Source organism: Mauremys reevesii, linkage group 5, assembly GCF_016161935.1.
Source record: "Mauremys reevesii isolate NIE-2019 linkage group 5, ASM1616193v1, whole genome shotgun sequence".
NCBI lineage: Eukaryota > Metazoa > Chordata > Testudines > Geoemydidae > Mauremys > Mauremys reevesii.
In genome coordinates, this window is record NC_052627.1 from 24,982,235 (window position 1) to 25,005,206 (window position 22,972).

General features: G+C 41.7%; 1 protein-coding gene across 5 annotated transcripts in view; it reads left to right on the forward strand.

Annotated features, from left to right (window-relative positions):
- Positions 1–22,972, forward strand: part of SMARCAD1 (SWI/SNF-related, matrix-associated actin-dependent regulator of chromatin, subfamily a, containing DEAD/H box 1) — a 217,676-nt gene that overhangs the window by 81,031 nt on the left and 113,673 nt on the right. The window contains exon 2 of one of the 5 annotated variants that reach the window (XM_039542689.1): positions 1,554–1,737. The exons of the other annotated variants lie outside the window; for them this stretch is intronic. The gene's annotated coding sequence lies outside the window, so the exon portion shown is untranslated. The remainder of the gene's footprint in view (positions 1–1,553; positions 1,738–22,972) is intronic. 5 annotated transcript variants of the gene reach the window in all.

Genomic DNA, 22,972 nt, shown 5'->3' on the forward strand with positions numbered 1-22,972 from the left:
GAGTTCATACAAACTGAACAACAATTTTCCTTACAAGGGAAAGCTATGACTCTTGTGGATATATGTGGCCTCATACAGCCAGACACCATGAAGAGTATAAAACATTATTTCTAGCTTTCAATATATTTCCGCTGTCCACAAGACTTCTTCTAAAACTGAATTTTTTTTAGTTGTCCACTCCCCATCTCTCTTTTGAAAGTCTTGTACATGGATTATTTTGGCTGTGACTAGGCAATGAAAGAGTTAAATGTAGTGTGTGAAGAGGGGGAGTGACACTAGCAAAACTTGCCTACACGCACCTGTACAGCAGGATCAGACACAGCTAACAAAAAAGGGAAAGCAAAATGTGTTAGGTGATCTTCCTAGTCTAGTCCCTGTAGTGCCACTCGGCATTTGCTCCTTGCCTTATATTTCCAAATTCCTTTCAGTGAATTTGCTCAGTGAAAAGAGAGAGAATGGTGGCTCAGCATATCAAAGCCTGGTTATCAGCTGGGTTGTCCTAGCATCTTGATTCTTTTGTTAATGCCTTATGATGGGTTATGTAGCCGTGATAAAATCACTAAAAAGAAAGCTAAACATGAACTGAAGAGATTTCCACATAGGTTTAGGAGTAAAGAAACCCAGGCAAAACACAGGTTAATCCACACTGGCTCGGGGGCCCCTTTTCCCTCTCCAGCTCTGGGGTAACCTGGCTCCATTGTAACTGCACTGTCAGTTACCCATGAAAGGGGTTTCAACTCTGGGGGCGGGGGGATCGGAAGGGCCACAGAGTTTAATTCAGTTCTTGGCCTCATCTTTTTAATTTGGTTTGGCCTTGTGAAACCTACATCTGCTTCTGCTTTCCATCCCTATCCAGTCTATGGGTACGTCCAAACTACCTGCCGAATCAGCGGGTAGCGATCGGTCTATCGGGGATCGATTTATTGCATCTCATCTAGACGCAATAAATCAATCCCCGAACGCACTCCCCGTCGACTCCAGAACTCCACCAGGGTGATAGGTGGAAGTGTTTGACGGGGGAGCCGCGGTCATCGATCCCACGCTGTGAGGATGGGAGGTAAGGTACATGGCCTTCAGCTACACTATTCTCGTAGCTGAAGTTGCATATCTTACATCAACATTCCCCCCCCCCCCAGTATAGACCAGGCCTATTTCCACACTATTGAAACCAGAGTGGTGTCACTTGGGATGGTGAGGAGCAGTGCTGATGTTGGTCCTTTATCATGGTTGCCAACTCATGCTTTTATCATGAGTCTTGTGATGTTGGATGTGGGGGGGAAGGAGGGAAGTTGTGTTGATTGTTTTTGTTAAAAGACCCAGCTCCTGAAGTCAGGTGATTACATGAGAGTCTCAGCTTCTTTTCTTCCCTACCTCCCACTCCTCCAGATGAAAGCTTCTAGCTCTCATGGTAGCAGGCTAAAGCTTGAAAATGTGAACCGTAAAAATACTCAAAAACCAGAAGGCAAATAGGAAGAACCCAAGTTGTCATTGTCATATTTTTTAATCGTATGACTTTGGGGGTGGGGGTGCTGACTCATTATTTTTTAATACAGTTGGCAGTTATGGGACTGGACTGAGACCAACTCCCTCTCCCACTGCATCATCCCTGGTTTGCTATCCAACATGGAAGCTGATAACGAAGAGATAAAACCACAAGTTCCAATAGAGACCCTTATTGCAACCATTACGTGACCTCCCTGCCTGCACCACAGCCAGATGGAAACAGTTCACTTCCTGGTATGTGCCATTCTTAAACTGAAGTAGCCCTTAGCAGCCTTAGCACAGAGGAGGTGCAAAGGTGGCATAAAGCCATCTTCTCTCCCCCCCCCCACACCCCCACTCCTCCTCCTGGTCTTTGGCTCAATTTCAAGTATAAATTTGGCCCACAGTGTCCTGTAAAAGGCTCAAGAAAGGGAAGAGAGATCATGTTATTGAAGACAAAGCTACTTCTCACAAAAGACCTTTAAGTTACACAGAGTCAAAGTGCACTCACCTGGGAGAAGAACATGAGCCAAACTTTTGGGAATACGAGCTCCAGCATGCAAAGAGCACCAGGAACAATTAGAACAGTAATAGGCAGAAAGCTGTAACGAACAGTCCTGGCCAGAGAAGCATGACTTTCAATTCTGATCAAGGCTACTCTGTCTTGTTGACCACTTAAAGTTTTGAGAGATGGACTCATGGGAGTTTTACTAAACTGCTCGCTAGCTCACAATGACTGACCTCCGACTATTGGCCTTTCACACTATCAGACTCTGGGCCAGCAAGCTTGAGTTTACTGACGTGTTTCAGACTAATTAAGATGGGTTTTCTTTAGCATTTCTAATGAAATTCTACCCTATCTTAAGCGCACACACACACAAAAGGAGAAACCAGCTGAAAAACTAAACGCAACAAAAAGGCCTTGAAACACAATAGCAAAGAACTTTCTTTTCCTGTTTCCTTAACATACATAAATGTCCAATTTCTTACCTGTATATTTTCAGGTGCTACAGACATTAACAGAAAGATCGAAGACCAGGAACACGAAATATTTCTGTTAAAAAAAATACTTATCAATCACTGATAGATAATCTGTGCCTAAAAGCAGAATTCCTCTTTTTGCTGCATACAGATTGATTCAAATTTCAGGGTGGTGGAGGAGGGGAAACAACTAGTTGTGATGCTGTGTGGGTTTAGAAATTAAACCTGGAAGTTTCAACAAACAAAAAAAAGGTCACAATACTTAGTGAACCTGTAGTAGAAAGTTAGGCAGTATGAGTGGTAGGAAAGGTTTTCAGTAGAAGCTCTATAGTGAGGCAGAAAATAGTTTAGGGATAATACACTAAATAGGGGTAAAACCTCAATGGCTGTTTTGCTGAAGGACTCTTGGATTGGATTCTCTGAGGCAATACTGTTATGTTTGTACAGCACCTAGAACGATGGGTCCCAGCCTTTAGGTGCTTCAACAATATAAATTATTTTTTTAAAATACTACTAATAAAAATGCTAGAAAAATAACAAATAGAGCTAGAAAAAGTATAGAAACATGTTTCTAAAGCACCCATCACCTTAGAACACTTGATATTGTAGCTAGAGGCTTTGGTGTCCCACAATAACTTTGCTTTAGCAATAATATTGAAGAATGACTTCTGAAACATCATAAAACCCCTCTTTCTATTTGATTTTTTTAAAAAATCAACAATTTGTGGGGGGAGGGGGAAATTGCAATGGCCCCTAAACTGAATGAGTTCAGTTCATGAAATGTGCACTAGAGATTACATGTAAACGTACTTTCTTATAGTTTCAGAACAAAGAATAAAAAGCTAAAAGGGTAAAAATGAAAATTTGTCCTGTTTGCTGTAGTGAAACCAGGGAGTTATGAAGGACCCTGTGAACAATATTGAGTTTAAGGCAGCACAATCACATCACAAAAGATTTACCTTCACTCTGCAAACTCAATATAGGGCAATAACAGTCTATTACAAGCAGAGCAATACAACGTCCAAGGAATATTTAAAAGAACTAGACAGAACCTTTAAATCAGCAAAATTGAGTTAGCCTCCCCCAAAGGAAGCACCGTGGGGAGAGCTCTTACCAGGGTTTTTCCAGAGGTGTCACTAATTTACCAAAAGTTATACTGAATGTACATTTTAAACATGGTCTGCCATCTCTCCACTTGTAAGAACTCACTAGGCAATAAACGAAAGGAAATGGTCTACAATGAAGGTGTGACAAAGTAACTTCTGTGTACCAACAGGGTTAAAGCTCCAAAATGCCCCTAAACCATTTTGTGAGTAACTGTTGTAATGTGTCCTTGCTCATTTCAGACGTAGTAGCTGAGAAAGGTAGACTAGCTAACATTTATTATTTATACACCGTCTCAAGTGAGCTAAGCACTTTATAGAACAAATAAGACGGGGTCCCTGGCTGAAGTTGCTCACAATCTAATTGTAGATGTGACACAATGAGTGAGAGCAACAAATGGGGGGTAGAAAAAAGAGGCGGAGGCTTATAATATTACACAATTACTCAGGTTCCTTATGTGCAGCTTTTGTTGGTATTCTTTTCTTTTTTTTTTTTCAGTTTGGACCTAATCGAGGTTTCAGAACCGAGTTAAAGTTTTACCAACCGGATAAATTAGGAAATATTCTGTAAAAATGAATGGCGCAGTGTTGCATAAAAAAGTCTTATTTTCTGAAACAAGAAAAACCTTCAGATTTCCCTGCACAGCTACAGAACACTCTTCTTTACAGCAAGAGAAGGATTAGTTTGTAACAATGAAATAATCAGGAACATAAGCAGGTGTTCTGGGACAATTTTTATAGTGGGGGTGCTGAGAGCCATTGAACCAAACTGCAGCACCTCCTGCACTGCTAGTTCTAGCACCTATGAACATAGGAGACTGATCATTGGATACAGTATGCAAGAGCATTGTGGGACTATGCTGGGAGGGCCATTACAACAGTGCAGCTACAATATCAGCACTAAAAGATAGTTGGATAGTATGGTATAACGTGCTTTAATAAATATAGGGGCAGTTTCCGATAATCTTATTGACCTCCTCATAGGAGGTCAATTGACCTTATTGACCAGAATGGGGAGGACCTTATTGACCTCCCCATTCTGCCATCCTTACTCATCTGCAGCATTACCCTACTCAGTGAGAAGCTTTGTGTCTGTAGCAGTTTACATTCCCTGACCCCAGGTGCCCAGCCAGCAGCTGTCGCTCTTGGGTCACCCAATTCTGAAGGCAGAGTGGAGAGTGGTGACTGCTGGCCAGGCGCCCCGCTCTGAACTCAGCACCACCAGCAGCGGAGAAGTAAGGGGTGGCTATGTCTGCCATGCCGCTCTTATTTCTGCGCTGCTGCTGGCAGCGGTGCTGCCTTCAGAGCTGGGTGTCTGGCCAGCAGCCTCCATTCTCCAGCTGCCCAGCTATGACTGTGCACAATAAAGCTTGTTTTTTTTCCCCCAAAGCTTTTTACGTGCCTCCCCCCAGAACACATTCCGCAACCCCCAGTTTGAGAGCCTCTGGAGTAGAGTACTACTGTACATGATCAAGGATGGCTGGATCTGTCCCATAGATCATACCACAGCACCCTTCATTTGAGAAGGCCAGCAACAGTATTTTCAAAGACATCTCTCACTTTCGCGCTCTCCTTTGAGATCAGTCTTTTATGACGTGACATGGAAGTTCTAAGAAGTCTTTTGTAATAGTTCATGCTGACTCTTTCTTACAGTTGATCTTGCTCATACTGAAGGCAGTTGGAGACTCCCAAAGATCTCAGTGGTTCTGGATAAGGCGCTTACTGTCTCCACCCCCTTTCTCTCACTTATTTTTACACACAATTTACCTGACTGTTGCAGTTAAAGAGAGTAAGGTACAACAGAATATGCACATACTGTATTTTATCTGAGAGATCATTTAAAAATTAATAGTGGGAAATCTCTTGTTTGCTTTTGCCCATCCTTTCAAGGAATGTTGCTCAAAACCACGAGCACCTCTTTGAGCAGAATGAGGAGCATAATGTATAATTCCATGAAAAAACATGTGAATTCGAAGGTAACGCTAATTAACTGTGTGGGAGCGACTATCTTTCCTTCCCACTGATCAGACTTGCATGAACACTAGAGTATCTCTAGAATACAGAAAGTTCATAAAACTTGATGTAAAATAAAAATCTTAATGAGATGTATTTCTCTTTACACTAAAAGCAGTTTTACAAAGTATGCAAAAAAAAGTGTGCCTACAAAGAAGGCAAGTACAATTAGATACTGATATGATGAAAAGGTTCAGCAGAGTGAACCAGATTTAAGAGAAGGAACAAAAAAACAAAACAAAGAAAAGCTCCACCTGTTTCTCATTGGCACATTTGCACTAGTGTGTAATAGAGTATGTCTAAAGCCATTATGAGGCAAAATAGGAATTATTGTAGGCCCACATTTCAGGTGAATTTGATTCCAATTAATGGAATAGGTAGGCTTGGTAGTTAACTAAACTGCCTTCAAATCAAAGGCAATGCAGTGCAGGTCACGGGATTGGGTTAACTGCAAAAAGCCTCTTGCCTAAGTCCCTAGGTGATACCTGACACACTCAAGCACTAACTTTTTAGACTCGGGTAGAGAAGATAAGCTGAAAGTCACACAGTGGTTTCTTTGCATTTGGCCCAAGAACCAAGTTTAAAAGTACAAACAGGCTGTTCTGCACAGAGGGCAAAACACTTAAATGTCAGACCAGTATTGTTCAGATTCTATCTGTATGCATAGCAACTATTGTGAGTACAGCAGAGAGGAGAGTATGTTTCATGAAGGGAAACAGGAACAAAAGACGGTATCCTATTTTGCCATTCCCAGGTGACTTGGGAAAAAAATCCTTTAGCAATTAAAATGTTGTTGACTTCGCTGACCTGCGTATCGTGTCTCTCCAAACCAAGGGTAAATATACAAAATGTTTATGTAAATGTGTATATAATATTTACATACATATAAATACAAGTACCGGTCAACAGACATGTCATTCCTCCAAAGGAAGACACTAGACTTCCTGTCCTTTCAAAGGGGTATTTAGAGATGTTTAATTTTTAGTTTTTTCCCTTGTTTTTCAGTAGCACTGTTGTGGGATTTTGGGTCCTATCCTTTGTACAGGAGCTGGGGGGGAGGGGGAAGGGGGGGATGCAGCCAACCAGTCCTCATATCTTGTGCAAGAGACAGCTGTAAGGCATGTGTTTAGCTAGTGCAGCATTGATTTTTTCTGTGTGTCCTTGGTGGTAGCACACGTTACCCCAAAATGGGTGGAGTGGGCTAAGCACACTAGGAGGAGTAACATGCACTACCAGTCAGGGGAAACAGAGAAAGTGGCAGGGTCCCAGGCCAGATGGGATAAGACCCGTCACAATGAAGTTTTTTCATTCCTTAAATTGTTGTAACTATTTTTGGAGTGTTGTAACTTGTAAAAAATAATTTTGGTTTAGAAAATCCACTTTTTTATTTTTTTTTCTCTTTCAGAAATAGTGTCTCTCTAAGTATTTTTGGGAGGTTGGATTACTCCTTTTTGAGATATTTGAGGCTATAAAATTTATGAAGAACACCAGCAGATCTCATTGGGGTTCCTTAACATCTCCAAAGGTTCTGCAATTCTGCAGATGAATGAGTATGATGACTGAATTTGTAAGATGAATCTGCTAAACACTCCAGTTCACAGGAAGTTACAGATTCAGGGTGAAATTCTGACTCCACTGAAGTCAGTGGGAGTTTTGTAATTGAAGTCAGTTGAGTCAGGATTTCACCCTACATTGTTGCAGCTGCCACTGTGTAAGTACCATCAGCTAACCCAATTGGGTAGAAGGAGATGAGATTCTGCTGGTCCATGGTAAAGGTGGATTAACCAAAATAATAAGAGAAATTTAGATACAATACTTCTGAAAGGCTAATGACTTTGTCAGGCCTTCCAATAGTGGATTTCATGTTCTGTGACATGAGAGTAGCTTTGAGAGTCTCCAAAACTACTCCCAGTTAGAAAGCTATTAATGGAATCCTAGAAATGTAGGATTGGAAGTAATCTGAAGAGATCATATAGTCCACCACCCTCCATGATGAGGAGGACCAAGTATATCTAGACTATCCTTGACAGGTGTTTGTCTAACCTGTTCTCAAAAATCTCCAATAACAAAAAAAAATCAGGTCCCCCCAGCAGTCATCTTTTCTGAAGACTAAACATTGTTAAGCTATCCTGCAGTGGCATGAATACCAACCTCAGGGCAGACTTAAACAGCAGGGCACAAATCCCAAATTGGTTGTGAGTTCTAGACTTCGATTTCACCAACCAATTAGCAAATGTGAACTTCTTACCAGGAAGTCACAGACAGTCCCATGGGTACTCCACTCTATCTCGCTGTGCTGGTGAGCTTACTTCTGTGATAGATGACCCCTTACACCAAAGTTCCCAGTAATCTTCAAGTTACTCCCAGTCACTTTTCTCAGGTCAATTGCACTTTAAATCTCTCACGAAAGAAACTTGTAGTCCATGCTATAATGAACTAGCTAAAGACTTATTAACTAAGAAAAGCAAGTAGGAAGTATTTACACGGTTAAAGCAGGTAAATTTTATATATACACATACACAGAAATGAGTTCCAATCTTAAGTTTCGAAAAGTAATAGAAGCTTCTATAATAAATGAGCTCCATATGTCCTTTAGGGCTAACGCAGCCCAAGCACTGGGGATCTTTTACTTATGCTTAGTAATCCTTGCCCCTTCAGAGTCCAAGCAGCATACAAGATATAGTTCCTCCTTTTTAGGGCTTTTTATTCCTTTCCCACCTTTGGCTTTGAGTTGTAAATTCAGCTGTTAAGAGGAATTCACTTGCACACCACCTCCTCTTCATAGGAGAATGAAGTTTTTGTCCCCTAACATTCTGCAATAGTATGTTTGATGTTGATGGGCCTCCTTTGTTGGGCAGGAAATAACCACCTGTTGAAAACTACTAGTATTTAGCTCTTGTTAATGCTTCTCTCCTGTCTGGTGATATACATTTACAGAGCGCAAACTTAAACCTTACTCTATAACCTGGGATACAGATACAGTAAGTGAGATTAATGCATGGAGCAACTTAAAACCATTTCGTAAAGTCTAATACATATTTTAACAATACCACAACATGGGTGAGCCAGACAGTGTTCAATTGAGACCTAGGGGTCTTGGAATGAGCTGGCACCTGGTCTGCCAGTATCACAAACATACCCAGTTTTTAAGGCTTTCCTGATAGGTCAGGTTTTCTAAAACTTTGATCCTTTGTGATCCTTGACTCTCTCTCCAGTCTTCTCATAGCTTTTCTAAAGTGTGGCACTCAAAACTGGACACACTACTCCAGGTGAGGCCTCATCAATGTCAAGTAGAGCAGGACAATTACTTCCACTGTCTTACACTCCTATTAATCACCCCAGAATGAAATTACCCTTTTTATGCAAGCACATCATATTGTTGGCTCAGATTCAATTTGTGACCCACCACAACCCTCACATTGTTTCACCAGTACTACTACCTAACCAGTTACTCCCCATTTTGTTTGTGTTTAATTTTTCCTTCCTAAGTGAAGTACTTCGCACTTCTCTTTATTGAATTTCATCTTGTTGATTTCAGACCAGTTCTCCGATTTCAAGGGCATATTGACTTCTAATTCTGTCTTCCAAAGTGCTTGTTACCCCTTCCAGCCTTGTCATCTGCCAATTTTATAAGCATACCCCCCCAAAAGATGAAATCCAAGCCATTAATGAAAATATTTAATACTAGACTCTGGACTGACCCCGGTGGAACCCCACTAAGGTACATCCTCCCAGTTTGATAGCAAACCATTGATATCTACCCTGCAAGTATGGTCTTTGAAACAGTTTTGCAATCACCTTTGTAGTACTTTAACCCCTGGCTTTAAATGAAATTAACTTAAAGGACTTACTGGTACACTGGAGTCCTGAACAGGGGCATGGCCTCAATCAGAAGAGGCAGGGCCTTTCAAGATTTAAAGGCCCTGGGGCTCTGGCTATGGCTGGGAGCCCTAGGGCCTTTAAATCAGCCCGGAGCTACTAGCTGCAGAGGCAGCTGGGAGCCCTGGGGCTCAGGGGAAAATTAAAGGGCCCGGGGCTCTGGCCGCTGCAGAGCTCCAGGCCCTTTAAATCACTGGAGGAGCCCGGCTGCCAGAGCTCCGGTGGTGCTTTAAAGGGCCCGGGGGTCCCTGCAGCGGCCGGAGCCCCGGGCCCTTTAAATCACCGCAATGGAAGCCAGTCCAGTCTGGCATGGCGTACTGGGTCTTGCCGGTACACTGGACCGGACCGGCTTACTTTCACCTCTGTCCAGAGCATTTTTCCCTAGTTGGCTTATGAAAATGTCATGTGGGATTGTCACAAGCCTTACTAAAACAGGTCACATCTCCAGCTTTCCTTTTTTTCCCACTAGGCCAGTAACCCTTTCAAAGAAGGAAATTAGGCAGGTTTGGCATGATTTGTTCCTCACAAATCCACATTGGCTATTGTTCATCCCCACTATTATCCACCAGGTGCTTATAATTGATTGTTTAATAATTTGTTCTAGTATCTTAAAAAATAGGTGGATTGGTCTGTTTGGGTCCTTTTTGTTCCCCTATTTAAAGTGCAAGGGATTCAAATTGAAACAGTGCAGAGTATTTCTGAAAATGCTCTTGAATGAATTTTTAAATTTGTTACGTAGTTCATGCGGTATAACTAATTATCACTGTCTAAAGGGAAACCATATTCTTACCAAGTTTAGGCAGAGTTTAGGACAAGTGACTTCCCTTACATTTGGGTTACTCGGTATTTTCCAATTACAATCAACTTGTATGCCGCCTTTGGTAGCTTGACGTTATTCTGTAATACTATGAATAAATCATATGGAAGTAAGAAACTCTATTGAATAAGGTAAACCTTATTGAATTAGGGTTAATATATTTGGGGTACATTATATTAAAATGCAATTTTGTATGTATTTATTGCGGAGTTGTACGTATTTCTATGGAAAGGGTAAATAGGAGAACAGCAGAGGGTGATTAGATGCATTGACGCAGGTTATAACATCTCCAGAGATGGTGCCTCCCTGCAGAGGTGTGCATACACTTGGATTCTCCAGGGACCCAAAGACAACAGATTTTTGGATAAATACTCTGGTTTTAGACTGGCTCATGGCCTTCTTCCTGGTCCAGCAAATGGACAGGACCCTGGTCCACGGAAGGTCCCAGTCCTTGGATAGGATAGGAAGGACTGGGCCTATTGAGGTCCCATAAGGCTAGGTGCTTGTTCTGAGCTGAAGTGAGGATGAACTTCTAACAACAAGGAATTCTGATGGGTGGGAGGTTGAAGGGCTGTTCCTGGCAGAATCCATTGATAAGGTGAGCTCTGGTAAGCTTATTACCATGTGTGTCTAAACTTCTTTTACGGGTTTCAGTGATTTCTCTGTGAGGTCTTTTTTTACCCTAAGAATAAAGTAGGCTTTCATGGGAAGTGCTGTGTGGTACCTTATAACTTGAGCAGTTTCACCTGTTAACTATCCCTGAAGAGAAAGCGAGCAGGTGTCATTAGGCAGCCTGCCTGTGCAGGAGATGACAAAGTGAAGGTAGGGAACTGTGCAGCCTGGAAATACCCTGGTTGGAAAGAAGAGAGGCACAGGTCTCCATCCAGAAAGGTAGTGGCTTGGCAGCTGGAAGTCTGAGAGCGGGTGCCCTTGTTGGACCACTGACGAGAAATACAGGTGCAGTTGCCCTTAACTGTGATAGCTCGTCTGTTTCACTTAATGACAGCGATCTGAAACTGGTTATGAAAGTCAGCACAATTCCCAGCTGTTCTGTGTGCTGGCTTCCTACTGTCCCCAACCCCTTCACCTGCTCTTGGAAACATTCCATCCTGTGCCTGTCTGTCTTCCCTTCTCCATCCCTGACTTTAGAGATCTCTTGACTCCTGCTCCCACCCACTAAGGCTTTCCTGAACCAATGCCTCCCTAATCAGAACTGCACTTAAGCTTCTGCTTCAGTCCATTCCTATTCAGGAGAGCCCTTAAGCATATGCTTAATGGGGACCAATATCTGCACTTATACTTAGCATCTGAAAAATATGAATTTATGGCATCTGTTTCAACAGCTTCACTGTTTGCTTACTCCATTCTGTGTATTCATACAGATGATTTTACAAGTCTTGTGCTTGAAATCCTTCTATTCGCATTGAGTTTGTTGTTCTATAGCAATCGGTTTCTGTGGAAAGGGGTGGTGGTGGAACAGAGCTATTTCCTAAGAAAAGGGGTTTGTTTTAGTCCCTGGTTTCTGGGTAACCTGTCTGCATGTGAACCTCTGGCGTACATTAGCTTATCTGACGTAACACATTTGTGGACTGCTATGAATATTGTCATCTCTTTCTGTAATTGGTATATGACTGCCTAAACTTGAGCAATTGGCGCCAAGCACTGCCGGCACTTGAAGGGAGATGAAAACTGCAGTGGCTACTGCTGGCCACAGCTCTCTCTAACTTTGGTGGTTGCCATGGAGAGTGGTGGCTACAGGCTGTGCTTAGGAGGATCAGAGGTGCTTTGTGTGTCCCAGGGTAGAGAAAAGGACACATTTCATGAAGGGTTAAAGATGAACTGCTTGGCAACTGACAGTCTCCATGGATATCCAGTCCTTCCCAAGGATTTACCTCTTGTTTTCCATGCATGAGGTGTGGTGGTTGTTGGGTTTTTTTTTTTTTTTGTTCTGCCTACTCCCCTTGACATTGGTTACTTTACTTATTTCAAGTATTCTTTGAATTATTTTAGAGAAGATAAACAGGTCTATTCCTGTCATATTTTTAAACCAATTCTCCCTATATCATATTGCTAAAAGGCACAGTCCTTTACCCCACAGAACAAAGATTTTCCTCCCCAGAAACACAAACAGATTTCTAAAGAATTCTGCTATACAAATCACAGAGCAGAAATCTCTCTGGATACACCTGATTTATAGTACAAATACAACTTGTTGCTACTATGAGCTTGTCTACACTTGAAAGGCTACAGTGGCATAGTGTAGACACTACCTACACCTATGGAAGGGGTTTTCCCATCAGCATAGTTAATCCACTTCCCTGAGAGGTGGTAGTTAGGTTGACAGATTCTTCTGTTGACCTAGGGTTGTCTATACTGGGGGTTAGGCTGGCTTAACTACATTGCTCAGGGGGTATGGATTTTTCCCACACCTGAGTGATGTATGTGTATAGACATAACATTTTAGTGTACTCCTGGCCTAACATAACCTAGAAACTTTCTGCAATATTTACTTCAGACTAGAAATGTCAGAGTTCTGAAATTCACGTCTGGAAATGAATCTGAACCTGAACTTCCCCAAAGTTTGGGGTCGTACTTGGGGCCATGTGGAGACAGGCTTAACCTGTGACTTACCAGAAGCTCAAGATCATTGTGAGCTGCTGTTCTGGACAATCTCTTATTTCAGTCAAGCTTCTTGAAACTAAAAGGCCAAAGTCTGCTACCTTTACTCCATATGTTGTATCTTACTCGTGGGTAGCTTTCCCAAAGGAATTTGGGATTACTCACAGAGGAAGGTACTACTCACAGTGAGTAAGCATGGCAGAATCTGGCCCAGCATTAATAGTAGTTCAGACAATAGACATGCTCAATTAATTTCCTTTCCTTTCACTGAGCTAAGAGATAGTTGAGCATTATTTCAGGAGCAGGACACAGAAGGAAAGGAGGAGTCCTTTCTACAGTCTCATGATAGCATTGACTCTCGCAATGTGCACTGGAGTTTGTACACATTTTGAAGTGGAAAGAGGTACCTCACCTGGGCTTAGGACTGGAGTTTCTTGGTTGTGTTGCACTAGAGTTGCTGAGTGGGATCTGCCTTTTGCACCCAAAATATTGTGTCTGATTGGGGTACTGTAGGACACCTGGCTGGCCCACTGAAGACACCAAAGGCCAGGGAGGAGGAGAAGACTCCTAGTATTTCCTTACAGAAGACTCAATGCGGGAGGGGAGTAGCAGGATTTTTGGTATCCTCTACAAAAGGAGCTGGTATCAGGGGGAGGCGGCTTGTGTGAAAACTGATACAGAGCATTTCACAGGGTACGTGAGTTTTAGCGGGGGGATGGATGTGTAGCTTCAATGGTGAGCCATAAAATATTAATTAAAATATTGCTTATCTAAATCTCAATATCTAGAGGATCTGTCGCCACTAGTTTTGAGGTATATTCCTACCTTATTTCACTCAGAAACAGGCACATATAACTCCCTGTGCAATTACATATTTCTACTGTAAATGAAATACGTCAAAGCATATTGCATTTTTCATAAGGCATAAACATGACTGAACACTAAATGAATCCTCTACTAGTGTGTACAGTTGGCAGTAAGTGACTTCCCGTCTAAAATATACACAACAAAAATAATTTAAAAGGCATTATTAAGAGGGTGTTACCCATCAGAAGAGATCAGAGCTTTCATTTTTACTGATGTGATGCTAATAGTTGAGAAATTAGAGAGGGAAACTAATTGTCTTATCTATTCCTTGCTGACTGAGGAAATAAAAACATAGCTGTTGCCAATGCTCTCTGACATTCAGGTAGACATCTTGGGAACACAGATTGAACTGATACTGGACTATTTTATAGGACCTTAAAGGTACTAAGGATCTAACAAGACCCATTAGACTTTCTGTCATGCATATGATGAGAAAAATATACCAACATGAAATCTGCTTGATTGTCTTGCTGTGACAGCAGCCGCTATTGTGTGAGAGAGCTTTTTGGATGGTCGCTCCACCTTAGTGTTTATGCTCTGCTGGCTAGTGGACTTTTCAGGGATGGTATCCAAACAGAAGGGGCTTTGTAATAGGCTATCAGTGACCCACAAGGAATACAACACGTAGCCTAGTGGTTTGACAAGAAGGAAAAGCTCAATAAAAGGAGAGTAATCTCTTTCAGTTTCCCATTTCAAGTCTTAACATTTATTTCCTTATACCATGGTCAGCTGGGAGAGCTGTTGTGCACATTGTGTTCAAGCCCGTTTTCAGTATGATTGGAGTCCAGCTGACTTATTTTGAGTGGATTTCTCTTCTACTTTCTTCCCTCAAAATAATTTTAAACATACAGGGTCAAATTTTGCTCTGTTTAAACTCCTAATTTGTCCCACAAATTTTTGATAGTTTGAAGAGCTGGTCTGGGAATTAAGAAGAGTGAAAGATGGCAAGTACAATGAAAGTCTTAACTAATATACTTTACACTCAGAACATACTGGTTGCTATGGGGGGAGGGCAAAAATTATCCAATGACGACCTAATTATAAGCAGCAAAGAGTCCTGTGGATGCATCCGACGAAGAGGGTATTCACCCATGAAAGCTCCTGCTCCAATACATCTGTTAGTCTGTAACTTTAGCGCCCTCGTGGCCAAGATGGAGTCTGCTCTGCAGGCAGCTCTGGCCAAGAGACAGCGCGCGCAGGAACGCAGCAGGAGAAATCCCTGCCACCCCAGAGGCACCTGTTCCAAACCCCCCAGAGTGAACGAACACACACACACACACACACACACACACACACACACACACACACACACACACACACACACACACAGGAAAAGTACAATGGACATAACAAAGGGAAGTGTTTATTTACAGAGGGATGAGAGGAGAAATACAACAAGGGGAAATATAAGGGGAGCTGTAAAACAGGGCTGCATCCAAGCCAAGGCCCCACGGGCCCAGTGGTAGCACAGTCTGACAGGGCAGACAGCGAGCAATGTGTCTGCACACAGAGTTCAGGAGGCCTGAGCAAAGTTCCAGTCCGGTGGTGAGTCTTGGGTGCTCCTGGTCGTCTTCGGCGCCAGTGAACTCTCCCCAGCAAACCCCTCCGGTGCCTCTTCTGCCGCTCTCTGCAAAGCCACACAGAGCGACCCCCTCCCCACTTAACTAGCTACAGCCTCCCTCCTTGTTCCCAATGTAGAGTCACAAGCCCCAGTACTCCCAGCCCCACGCAGCTCTGGGCAGGCGTGATACTGGATCCAGCTCCGGCCTGTCCTTCTCGGGCGATTCCCCCCGGCACAGGGCTCCTCCTGGCTCCTGTCCTGGGCTGTCCCCGATCGGGCCTGTCCGCCTCAAGCAGGTTCTCCCTGCTTCCTTCTCCAGGGCCTGCCGGCTGCCTCTCTCCCTCCCTCGAGCTCCAGGCCCACCCCCTGGAGTTTCCCTCCTTTTTTCTTACTCTCCCCTCTGGGAAAAAGATTTAAAGGGACCATGCTCTCTTAACCCCAAAGGGGTTACAGTCTATAAGGTGCCACAGAACTCTTTGCTGCTTTTACAGATCCAGACTAACACGGCTCCCCCTCTGATACCTAATATTTATATTCCACCTTACATCCCAAAGGATCTGGAAGAACTTCACAAAGTGATTTACAAACTATGCTTAAAAGATGATCTCTCACCGCACTGTTATGCAGCTCTCTCTGGGGTGGAACACTGCAGTTACTTAACATCACATAATAATACACAACAATTAGAACAGGCAAGTAATTATTTTGGATCCAACTGAAACTGCAGGAGAACTGAAGTAGGCACAATGGAAATCATGGGTTCAACGGTCATGCTGGTTTTACGGCTCAACAACAATTTGTAACCTACTAACTATCCTATGACCACAGAGGTGGTGTTTGCCCACTTCACTTAACACATTGCAGGAGACCAGTTAAACTCCTTATGCCTAAGCAGCTGTACCATCTTGTATTTTGCTGTGATGCTGATTACTTTTTCCAGACAAAAGAAGAGCTCTGTGCAGTTGGAAAGTTTGTTTCTCTTCCACCAACAGAAGTTCTGTCTTTTGAAATCGGGCTGTTCTTTTTGATGCCCTATATACCCTTACAACATTAACTATATCCTTTGACCTCGTAGTAGAGGGAGGAAAGATATCTAATTTAAAAATCAGCTTAAATTGTTTTGGGATCATAAACACTAAAATGCCATAATAGTGTGGTTTATTTCATGGTATCCTGGGTGGAGTTAAGGGTGGCTGATTGCATTAACTGTGCATTTCCATACCTTGGAGCATCACTGGAATGTCTTTGCCCTAAATTACTGATGTGTGCTGTCAACTTTTAACCTCACCATAATGTAGTTTGTGTCTGAGAATGCTACATATTTCTCCAATGAAGTTTTAAAAGGACATGCTAGACCCAACACTGGACCCATAATATCGGCTGATCTTTGGTCTGTAAGTTTGTCTGTGTCACACATAAGTGAGTGCACATCACTGTGCTATCTCTGCTCTGTCGGCTTGCTTTGTTTGTGGGAGGCAGGGTTCTGGGAAATTCAAGAATTGTCCAGGATATACAGATTCCCTTCTAATGAATCAGTAATACTCCTTTGAATGGAAGGATTGGGCATGCTCTTGTCAGTGAAGTTACTGGTCTTTAAAATACTACTCATGCCTGGGGTTAGGATTTTGCTTTGTGTGTTTTTTTGTTTTGTTTTGGTTTTTTAAGATGTTCCCTAAGAGTGTGTATTATCCTTTCCTGGTTTAATCTGAAGAACATTACTTAAGCAAGGAAATATCTTTTATACTCAAAACATAGCAGCTATCACCCTCATTTTTTTTCAAGTAAATAATTATTGCAGAATTTAACCCAAATGCTAAATGCTGAAGTAAAACTATTCATTATCCATTAATTATTGCTTATGATTTAAAATAAAATCATTTTTAGAGAGATTTCACAGCTGAAACATGCATCCTGGAAAATTTCCCACAGGAATACTTAGCCTGTCTCTCTCCTTCTAAAAAAGGGAGAGTTGGTCATTCCCACATAAACAGTATCTGACTGGCCTAGAAGCATCTGTTTTGGAGTATACTGCTGCCGTGTGCTACTGCAAATTCTTAATAGCCCCAACAACAACAAGAAGTTGTAAACAAACCAGCAATGTACAAAACCAGCCTCTGAAACAAGGTTATCCTGTTACCCAAAAATATTGATCTGTATAAGCAAATAAACAACCTTGGTTTTGATCAAAAATGAACGTCACTCTTCATTAGTTTTTAAGTTCTGTTTTATTTATAGTGCACATTGTTTACTAACCTGCTATGTGATTGCCTGCTTTGCTACCCATAACTTTTTCTTATGATTTTAAAACAAACCTTTTTGGATTTGAGTTGTTGATAGAAGGCTATGGCTGTTGGCGAGAATTAATGTTGATTGTCCCTGTCCCCCTGCTAGGCTGTGCTCACTCCCTCAACCATTCCCTCAACCTATCCCATGCTGCTAAGGTCCATGTCAGACAGAACCCCCTGTCATGTACCCTTTTCATACACTGTTTTCTTCTGAGAGCTGTCACCACCCCCTGGAAGGACTTCTTCAGTGTACACACAAGGCTTATACCAGGCCTGGCGGCAGGGTGGAGATGTGAAAATAAATTTTATGTCTCGTGCATCTTGGCTTCTTTGGGATTTATTTATTGCAGAAGAGATGGTGAGCATGTTAGTTGCAGGAAAATAGTCTGTCTCCTTTTAAAGCAAAAAAGAAAAACTAGTGGAAAGTCTTTCCATGTGGATTGCAGAGTTTACTGAGAAATGTTTGTTGTAAATAATATGGAAGTTAGAGGCAGGACTGTCTGTAATATAATTTCTAGTGGTTTGTTTTGCTCACTTTCTAAAGACATACATGGCCATACAAAAAATTCTGTGAAAAGGAATGTAAGGCTGAAAAGTCAAGAGCACAAAAATTATGGGATGCCAGAATTAAGGTTGCCCGTGCAACCATAATTTGGCGCCTTTGTGCATATATATTATGACTGTCTTTATTTATATGATTGCATGCTTTTCTTTTCCGCAGGACTCCTGTAATGTAGCTGTATTAGATCTATTAGATTTTTGTTTTTAACTTGCCTGACGGTACAGCTCTATTGATCCTATTTCTTTCTCCTGAACTTTTCTCCACACAAGGAGAGTAGTAACTTTATTTTCAGTTGGTTTTTAAACTGAACAACCTCTTCAAATTACTGTCATCAGAGGGCATTTAAATTCAGGAGTCACTGCAGCTGTTGGTTCAGAACGATTGGCAGTAAAAATGGAACTACCTTACCTTGGTTGAACACGTATATATAACCTAGAACTCTCTCAACTAAACTTTATCAGAATGGTTCACCTCATTTGACTCCCCCTGCACCTCCACCTCAGCACCAGATCACATCCTTTGATTTTTCTCAGCTAAATTTTCAGGCCCAAACAAACCAACCCAATACGATAGTTCTAGTATTCCAAGCAAAAGGGAATCTTCATGTACAGCTCGCTGCGTGTTACCACCGTTTGTGACTAGAGGAACTGTCCTATGTTAACCCCTTTCTTCACACGTTTCACTGTCACAGTTGACCAGCAGAGTAACTGACCTGATTTCCATTGGTCCCATGATTTGCAAATGGAGAGGACGGTTGGCAGGCTGTTTTTTTTCATGCAGCCTCCTCAAATGGAAAAATGAATTCCTCTGCCAGTGTCCACATAGAACTTTCTGGGCATGCTGCAAAGTCCATATTTTCTCCCAGATGTTTGTGGAGGAGGTGAGCTGAGGGCTGGAGGAGTTTATTAAAATCTGCAGTGTGTTATGTCTGCTAGAGCCTTTGTTTGCTGGAATGTGATGAGCCATCTCTTTATAACAGTCCATTGTGCAAAGAGAAAATTAAATTACACAAAGGTGTCCAGTGCATGGAATGGATGCTTGTTTTTGTAAACTCAAATAACAATAAAATCTAACATATCAGCTGTAGATTAGTGAAAACTACCATGTATTAGAGTTAATAAAAATTCTCCTTAATTCTCATAAACTGATCCTAGTTTATAATTGTTCTTCCTATAGAATACTAAAGGTACAACTACTTCTTAATTTAATGTATGAATATCTTTTTTGCATCTTTTTTTTCGGTAATAACCCTGTTAGCTTTTTCCACAGGGAGCTGCCATATCAAAAGGTCAAACAGTGCTGGGTCCTGTATACCACAATGCCTAGATACTATGGCAATGAGAACCTATAAAATGCATGTTTTAACATGCCTTCTCTGAAGGTGCATCTTCTGTAGGAAAAAAGTTGCATTATGAGGACAAGTTAACGAACATGAGATAAAAGCCTAGTGAAGACAAGGCAGTTCGACATAAGTTAGCAGGTTGAGTTAAAAACTATGGGGGAACCTAGGGTTTATCTGGCCCTGCTAACTCATGTGAAAACTACAGAGTACCTTATCTTCGCTAGTATTTTACTTCATGTTTTGTTAAGTTAAGAACACACCTTTTTTCTTATGGACGACAAGGCTTTAATAGCCTCCTGATCCTATTACTCATGTCCATAGTCCTATCTTTAAAAAATAGGCCCTCACTGGAATCGCAAGTACTGTTCCTCAATGCTTATTGACTTAAATGGAAGATGAAGGCACTCAGCTGTAGTTGGATTAAGCTTTTAACAGTCTGTCTCACTATGTACACATTGTGTAAGTGTATCCAGTGGCTTAACAATCTACCTGCTGGAGCTGTTGGTGAAAATCAGAACTTTTATTTTATTGGTACTTTGTTCTGGACTGGTTTGTTCTCTCCTTTGATGTAAAAAGCCCTGAAAAGCAGAGCACTTTCTGAACGAAGGAGCACTTCAATAGCTTGAGCTAGAGATGTGTTTTGGTGCGGGGTGGTGGTGGGGGTGGGGGTTGTTGTTGTTTGTTTTTTGGGTTTTTGACACATGTAAAAATCTCTTCTGGTGTGTCTCTAGATGGTGATGGAAGCTAGAGCAAAGCATATTACACAAGTATCCTAAAACAGTAGACCAGTGCAAACCACACAGGATCAGTTCCATGGTAAAATATTGGCATCAACCCTTTCAGCATCATGCTAGAATGACAAACATCCCCCATTTGTTCAAAAACATGTCACCCACCATCTCATAGATACATCTCAACTTTCCAGTGTCCACGACTGAGTTCTACACCTATAAATAAGCAAACAGCATACATGTAGTTTAATACATCCTCCATGTGGGGGAAAAAATGTTGTGAATCTGTTATTGTAATTGAATTGAACTGTCTTATATTCACTGTCCAAAAACACTCTTCAAACTAATACTGCAAGAGATGACCATGGACTGTGGTTCTATTAAATAGTTACTGCATAACAGGTAATCCACCTGTCTTTGAGGCACTCTTTTTATAGCTGGAGAAGTGAGATGGACTTTCTGCTGTATCAGATAAGAGTTGCCATTTTTAAATGTGAAGTTGAACAAGTTCACTGACATTTGACTAAAGATTTCTGCTCTGGTTGATGTATTTGGCTGCTAAATCTGATGAACTAAAAGCCAACCCTAGAAGTGAAATGGGAAGCTCAGACAGTGCTGTCATGATAGTAACCACAGACTAATGCTCAATAGTAAAGGAACTCCAGCTGTAATCCATGATCTGAAACGGTCTCTCTGGTAAGTTGTATATATTATCCCAGGGAGTGTTCAGGAGATGTGCTGTAAACGACAGGCTCTTTGGGGCAGGAGACCATCTGTAGGCCCCTAGCACTCCTGGACTGACACAGCAGAGTACATGAATACAAGTCTTTTACTCGTGTGAATATTGGTGATGACATAGCAGAATTTTTGGAAGTCTTCTCGTTCCATCACTAGCCTCAAACACTCTAAAGCTGACGTCCCCGTGAGCTGCTGCACACCACCTATTCATCTCATTTGTGGTTATCCCCAATTATGATAACCCACCTCCATTCCTTCTATAATAACTTTCTAGAGGTTTTCCTTCTCTAATGTCACCAAACAATGTAAGTTTGCACCTGTTGATTTGTGACAGCAGGATCTGCTTCTTTCCAATAATATTTCTAAAATAAGCATCCACCATCTTTTCCATCCAGGAGATACTCAAGAGTCTTTCCCAACACATCTCAAAGGTTTTAATTTTCTTAGCAGCATTAGTTTCTCACAAGTCACATCCATCCAATATGGGAAAAAATAAGTTTTTCACCACTCAAACCTTCATATATTTTTGAGATGTAGGTTTTTCCAAACTTTTGTAAGAGAGGCCATGGCTGAGTGATCCTTTTCTAGTCTTCTTCCAATTTGTTTGGAAGAATCTCCTTGGCAGGAGATGTATGATCTCAGGTAATTTGAATTCATCTACTGTCTTTACAACTTCACTTTTAGTTGTGATGTCTGTTTGTGCCTGTTTTTGTTGATCATGTCAATGTGCATGCATTTTGTTTTCACCAGATTCAGGGACAGTCCTCACTAACGTTTTTTACAGACTCCAACATTTGTTGCACTGCATTTGTGGTTGGGCAAAGAGTCATCAGCATATCCGAGGTTGGTTCAGAAGGATCCACCTGTGGAAATCCCAGCTCCTTCCACTTTGTCCAAACCTTCCAGGGCTTCTCATAATCAATTTTGTGTACATGTTGAGAAGGCTTGGAGATGGAATACACCTTTGTTTCCACCCTGCCTAGTGGGAAAACCACTTGCTGTCACCTGCTGCTGTTAGCACTGTGGTCTATTGTTGACAGTAGAGACTTGTGATGAACTCAGTGAGATGCTCTGGAATCCCCATGTCCTCCAAAGATGGTTATGTTAAATTGTAAAAAAAGCTTTTGAGCTATCGGTGAAAAATATGATTAATGGGTCATTTTAATTTCATTTTCAATGATGTGATTGGTGCTAGCAATTTGCTCATTTGTGCTTAATCTCTCTCTGAAACAAGTGGTGCTTCTATTGTTTGCTTCATGCAATCCTGGATAATCTAGAGCAGAGCTTTGTGTGTGATATCAGGGAGATGATGAGATTGTTAGTCTGTCATACTTCCTTTCTTTGGTAAGGGCAGTAAGATTTCCTTCATCTGCTTATCCAGCCATTTCTAGTCATGCCTACACTGTTGCAAATTTTCAATACTGTTGCCACTAATAACTTTGAACTATTCTGCTGGTACATTCTGTCCCAGTGCTTTTCCAGGATTCATTTGCATATTAGCGCATACCCTTCCTCCCACAGAATTGATGGCTCCATACTCTCTCCAGCTCCATACTCTCCTTTCTGTCATTCATTGTAGAATTCTACAAACTAATTTGGCAAAGGCCCATGTTGTGCAGTAGAGTTGTCAGAATCGGAAGCAGTAATTTTTTTCACTTGGAAAGCGAACAACCACTTTTGATAGAAGGAAAATAACACTGCATGGGGAAGATGGAGGCTTGTTTGTAATATGGCAATCCTGTTTCCAGTAGTCTGTGTTGCACTAAGAAGTGAGATATTGGAACTAGTATCCCGAAATGCACTAACTCTATATAGTCCTCTTGGGATGCAAAAGTAGGTATAACAGACCTCTCAGTCCCAGAGTGAAAAAGCATAAGGATGGCAGAGACCACATATGTATTAAAGAAAGCTAACATTTGGCCATTGGGATCAACTAATACGAGTTTCCTGACACTTGACATCTGGCTGAGGAGAGCTGAGATGGAGAACTAA